The sequence below is a fragment of the Sinocyclocheilus anshuiensis genome, unplaced genomic scaffold, assembly GCF_001515605.1.
Source record: "Sinocyclocheilus anshuiensis isolate Anshui unplaced genomic scaffold, SAMN03320099.WGS_v1.1 scaffold536, whole genome shotgun sequence".
Classification (NCBI taxonomy): domain Eukaryota; kingdom Metazoa; phylum Chordata; class Actinopteri; order Cypriniformes; family Cyprinidae; genus Sinocyclocheilus; species Sinocyclocheilus anshuiensis.
Window position 1 is genome coordinate 1602105 of NW_015557179.1, and position 6546 is coordinate 1608650.

Here is a 6546-nt window from a genome sequence, read left to right on the forward strand (position 1 = left end):
TATTTTTATCAGTTTAACCATTATACAGAATGACGAAAATGTGACTAAGATTTCATTGACTAAAATGCTCATACATTTCATTGACTTAAACTTGACTAAATAAAAACAGGACAAGGTTGTCTAAATATGATAACTAAAATGTATATTTGAGTAAGATTAAGACTAAATTAAATGGCTGCCAAAATTAATACTGTACGGTTAATTAATAATAATCTTAATAAGCTAAAATGTCAAGTTTTCATTGACTAAAACTAGACTAAAATACTTCAGGTTTTCTTGGACTAAAACTAGAATAAAAAGTTGAGACTTTTAGTCGACTAAAACTTGACTAAAACTAAATAGGATAAGGTTGAATAAACACGATACAAAAACTAACAAGGACATTTTAACACGGGACTAAGACTATGAAAATGAAAGATGAAAATAGCTAACAAAATTAACACTAGTGCAAACTTGAGGCAGCCAGGTATCCCAGAATGCATTTCGCACCAACCAGCGAGCATTAATGGCGGAGGAGAAAACCCGCATAATTATCAAAATACATGAAATGCATGCAAGACATAAGTGTCATGAAATGTAGTTTTAAGAGTTTTTCAGACTAGAATGTAGTTGTTTAAAACTCAAATCTGCGGTTTATTTATAAATATAGCGCCTATTTGAAAATTTGTGTCGAAATATAGTGTTGCTAAAGATAGCACCTATTTATGAATAAAATGAAAGGATGGATGCACATGAAATAATAGAGATCTACTTGCTCAAAATGTGGCTTTCCTTATGGTAGTACCTCTAATATAAAGGCCTAATGTCCAATTTAACACATCCTCTGTGGTGGCGGAGAAACCATGACACGAAATGGGCTGATGGCATAATACGGCTGTGTGCATTGTCCTATATGCCAAAATCAAGGGTCTATAAAAAAAGACTGGTACTTGGCTTTCATTAGGTCTGTCATATTTCAAGGCCTTAGGTCTCTTTAACACATACTCTGTGGCGGCCAAGAAAAATGGGCTGATGGCACAATAGGTGGCTTAGTGTGCATTGTCCTATATGCTAAGTTTAATGGTTTCTCGTGCGCACATAAAAGTCTATATGTTTTATTTTTGCAAAGGACCTTGAGGCCATGTAATACGGTGGTAAGAAAATTGTGAGAAAAAACACTTCTAACCTACGTTTTGCATGATGAAAAAGTGCACCTTGAATTCATTGTCGTGTTTGACAGCTGCCATGAAAACACACTTCTTGTATGATAAATGCATTTTCAATAAATTCTTAATTTTCTAAAATAAAAATAAAAAACTAAATAGGGGCAAAATACAAATATTTTTTTCATACTCTGCTTTATTTTTTCCATAATTTTCCAGACCTGGAAATTACTGGAAAATTAATTCCATACTTTTCCAAACTGCATAGGAACCCTGATATATATATATATATATACAGTGGGTACGGAAAGTATTCAGACCCCCTTAAATTTTTCAGTCTTTGTTATATTGCAGCCATATTAGGATCTACAGCCTATTTTATTAAGTATGACGTCTTGTCGCAATTTTGAGACTTTGGCGCTTAGAGGGTTAATATACAGTATATATGTACAGTATATAGTGTGTTTTTATGTGTAGTTATGCACTTACAGGTACTTCCTCCAAAGGACACTCATCCGAGAGGGTTTCTTCACTGTCCTGTGCAATGAAAATAAATGGTAGGACAAAGTGATACACTGTCTTCACTAGGGTTGGGAATCGAAAATTGATTCTGATTCCAGAATCGGATACTTAAGGTCAGGAATCGGATACTTGTTGGCAAATAAAAATTTCGATTCCGCCTATCGATTCCTATGTGCTTTTTTTTCTTCATCTGTGAGGACCGGACCTAGCAACCTTGCAGGACCTTGACCTTAATAAATAAAAATGAAAAGAGGCAGTGGTGTTTGATATCATATTTTGTCTTATTGTAAATATACATACAGTGAGGATAACCGGAGTAAGATAAAGTGATAAACATGTTGACTTTACAACAATAATTCATTTAATTCTGAAAAATATCAGTAAAGAATCTATTTGGAATTTTAGGCTTATTAGAGTATTACATTTTTAGCTTAGCAACAAAATACTTCAACCAAATGCGCAGAGTTGCACAAGGTCTCTTATCAGATTCTATTTCAGTTAGGCATAATATAAGTGTATCTGCATATCATCCGACAGGTTAAAACAAGATAACTTTTTTGGGTAGTTACTTAGAATAACTGCATCTGTTTTTGACTACAGTTGGGAGATTACTTGCAAATGCTCTCTTTTTTCTAGGGCTCAGCCCTGCTTCTTTTAAGAGGGAAGCAAATGGGAAACATCAATCGGCTTCTGAGCCAAGAGGGATGAGGACAGTGAGCATTCCCAGATGTCTCCGTCCATGCCGTCCCTGAGTGAATTGCAATTGCTTAAAAGTTAAAAGTTGATCCTTTTTTTTTTTTTTTTTTAGCAAAGTCATCTTCTGCCAAAAGGAGCCATGGCTTTTGCTAGCAAACTGCCCCTGAAATCAGTCGAAATCCTTTTAAGACAAGTTGGCTCACTTTTCAGCCATTTTGGCAACATCTCCAGACAAATCATTTCTTATCGTGTTAGTATGGCTCCTACTGATTTGAATGAGGGGGAAAAATTTACAAACTGTTGTCCAAGCATTTCTATCCAATATAGAAATAGAAATGAATTTGTCACAAAACAAAACAATTCTTTTTTCAGTTTTGTCTGACTAATGCCCATACAGCTTCCAGGGCAAAAATCCTAGCACATGATCTGCATGTGCAAATCCCCTTCAGCACTCTGGACAAGGGCAGTGGTTCACAGACATGTCAAACATATTCATTTAACATTTCTTCCCTACTGACGAACACACAGCTCAATGCAAAGACTTCCACAATGTAGCAAACCACAAAACATGAAGAATTATGCAGTCCAAGTATCTGTATCCACAAAAATATATCTGCACACAGTCTATTGAATTATGCATATGGGATTCCACTTGTAGCAAGACTTGTGTTTTTTGTATTGTATTGTATTGTAGTTCAGACACACATGAACCTTGGCATATGTACGCAGCCTGTGCACACTGGCACCCAGCAGGTCACATTCATATGAGTTATATCAATTTTGTTTTTGTAGGATACACTTAGCACTAATAATTTTTGTCCTATTGAAATATGGTTGCTTTTAAAGAGATTGGTATTGACAGGCTGTAACCTAGAGCAGAGTGCTTTTGTAAGCCCTGTATTATTGGTGTCACATTCAGGGGGTTTTCTTTTGGTGCATGCACAAAATACAACGTAACTAGAAATCATTTTCAAAAAATATGCCAATTTTGACACTATTCACATAATGACATTCAAAGGGGTATTATAGACTGAAATATCAAGCTTGTTGACTCCTGTAGTGAAGCGAGTTATTTCCTCAAGTAGGGCTGGACGATATGGCCAAAATTTATATCACGATATATTTCTTAATTTCGGTCGATGCGATATAATTCTGTATATTCAGTTTACGAAAATGTTTTTTGACCAATCGTTTTCGTCTTAGTTTTAGTTTTCGTTTACGAAAATAACCTTGCTGGAGACGGGCTTATTTAAAATGCAAACTCATTCTCTGCCAGCAGGAGGAGCTCTTAGAGTGATAAAACTAACGGTTTCTCCAGTAATGGCTGTAATCAAAGCAGCTCCGCTCATGAATGCTTCTTTATCAGATCAAATGAAAATGCCATCGAAACTTTTCTGAAGACAGTCGGTTCCCTTCAGATACATTCATATAAAACACCCGCGCCGTGTTATGATTTTGAAACATGTAGTGCTCATGTTTATTCAACAAAGTAAAACGGCACAAATAGATAAATGTATGGGAAACTGGTAATGTATATCGAAATATCGGAAATGTGTTTAAAAATCATATCACCGTTATTGAAAAAAATAATATCGCGATACATATTGATATTGAATTATTGTCCAGCCCTATCCTCAAGTATAATCCTGGGCTGAGGAACAAAATCAGAAGCAGCAATTCATCATCCGAGGGCTTTCCTGAGCACTCCTGCAATGAGCATGAAGGAAAACACCATGCTTCCTGCAGATTCTGCCATGAAGCCAGAAAAAAAAAACTTGTGCTCTGGGAGTAATGAATCTATGAATCTAAAGGATCAAATGCAAACCAATATAAAGCCCACATTATACTGGATGTCTACTGTTGTGTATTTCCTGCAAAACATTTCCTAAATCTAAATCTATAAGAAAATATACATATTTACGCAAATGCACTGCAAAACTGAAAGGGGAATTAGAGTACATCGAGGTGAAGAAGGACATTTTCCTACTGGTCAATGTGTACTACCTGAGTAGTGCATATGCTGTTTAGCTAAAATAAAGGCAGTCAAAAGTTTTATTCTGTGTATATAACCATTTATAATTACTTACACAAGTATATCATGTCATCATACCTGAAACTCATTAAACAATCTCCAAAATCTCCAAATACACATTAGTTATTATTATTATATTCAGAAATAATTAAAGATGCTGTTAAAATATTTAAAAACATTTAAAACACTATAAACATTTATTTTACTTCTTTTCACTGCACAGGAAAACATCCATCAAGTCATAGAGTAAAATAATTAAAAATGCAAGTATAAAATAAACAAGCATAAATTATAGTGGCATTCATTATAAACAAAATTCATTTAAAACACCAAGTCTAAACTAATTTAAAGCGAAACTGAATTACCGGCTTGTGGGAAATGTGCTATAAATAAACTTTGCGTGCCTCACCTTGCCTAACAAGCACAAACTGCTAAAGCTGATTGTAAGGAGAAATAAAAACTGACACACATAGGATGAAATATTTATGTACAATTGCACAGGCCAGTCATTTCTAATTTGCCAACAGCTGACGTGCTGTGTTGAACAATATTTACTGACATTTAATGAAGAAAAAAAAAAGAGAGAGAGACCGAAACGTACCATCACTTACCGGCAAAAAAAAGACAGAGGTTGAGACGCGGGTGAGGATTTGGGAAGAGAAACAAATTCAGAACAAACAAAAGAAAACAGATTCCAGGTGTAGTCCAGTGGAGCATTGCTAAAATCATGGAAAATCAGCTGAGTAGCTCACACAACAGAATACAAAGCCAACATGTGGCTTAATCCAAATGTATGGGCTCACGTACCTCTCACTCGGCACGAATCCAAATGTTTTCATATTCACGATGTTACATTGGGTTGCTAAACTATTATTTATAATGTAAACAAGGCTTTGTACTTCACTTGTTCCAATATTCATAAAATCAGCAACCTTCACATGCACAAAAATGTGTTTGGCATTAGGGTTGTGATAGTATCGTGTATCGACGATAGTCAGAGATATCGACGATAGCAGATGTCTTTGTCGATAGTCAAGACGATATTAGGCTCATTCTCCTATTAATGTATTAAATAATAATAATAATTAGTATTATTATTTGGCGGTCCATTATAATTCGGCTATTATTATTAAATTGACCCGCTTTTTCATTCAGCACTGTATTTCACACACACACGCGCGCGCGCGCAAATGAGGAGCCTGTAGTCGGTGAAGGAGTCTCCAACCACAAACACAGACACATATCGTCTGCTGATATAAGGTATTTCCTTGCACTTTAACAAGTAATCTGAACGGCCTATATACAGGGCTCTAGACTGCGATCAATTTTTGAGAATGTGCGAGTTCAAATTTGACGTGGTCGAAATTTGTGCGAATGCATGGTCTAAGCTGCTCCAAAGCGTCTGCTTCATACAGCGCGCGCTGCAGAGCCGCGGCACATTGTAGCAGGAGTCAGATTTCACTGATCACGTGAAGAGAGGCACGAGCGCGAAGGTGCGCACCGCGGACGGAGCGCAACAGAGGATTTGGTTTACAAACTAAAGTAAAAGACCGCTTCTTAACCCAGAGAAGGTGAACATGTTGGTATTCTTGTGGAAAAAAACATGCAAGTCTTTTCAGCGACAGCCAGTTTAGTTTTACTTTTCTTTTTGTTTTCATTTTGAAAAGCTTGTTATCTTTGCTGTTTACCTCGCATTAGGCTATGGAGGGTTTCCTTATTTATTTTATTATTATTATTTATTTGATTCCTCAGTGTTTGTTAAACATTCTGTAATTTATTAGTCGGTATACAGCATGTGATGTATCCGCCATGCCTCGTCTTATTCGTTTTTGTTAATAAAGGTTATGTAGGCTAGTTTGTCATTGTAGCCTACTGTTTTATTGTTGTTGTGCTTTTTAATAGGAATAACAATAAATCCATCTTTCATTATAGTCTTAAAAAGTGAAAGGTGTATAGATATAAGCAAAACAGACAATTATCTTTTCTTGTAAAACATAACACCAAGATCGCGAATTTGAAAGTGAAAGTGAAAGCGCATGAAAAGAGGAATTCCTCTCAAAATTTTAATCACAAATAATACTGATGAAAAAGAACAGGTTGAATGTTGAACACTTTCGTTACCATATAACTATAAACTATGATAAAAGTTCATCA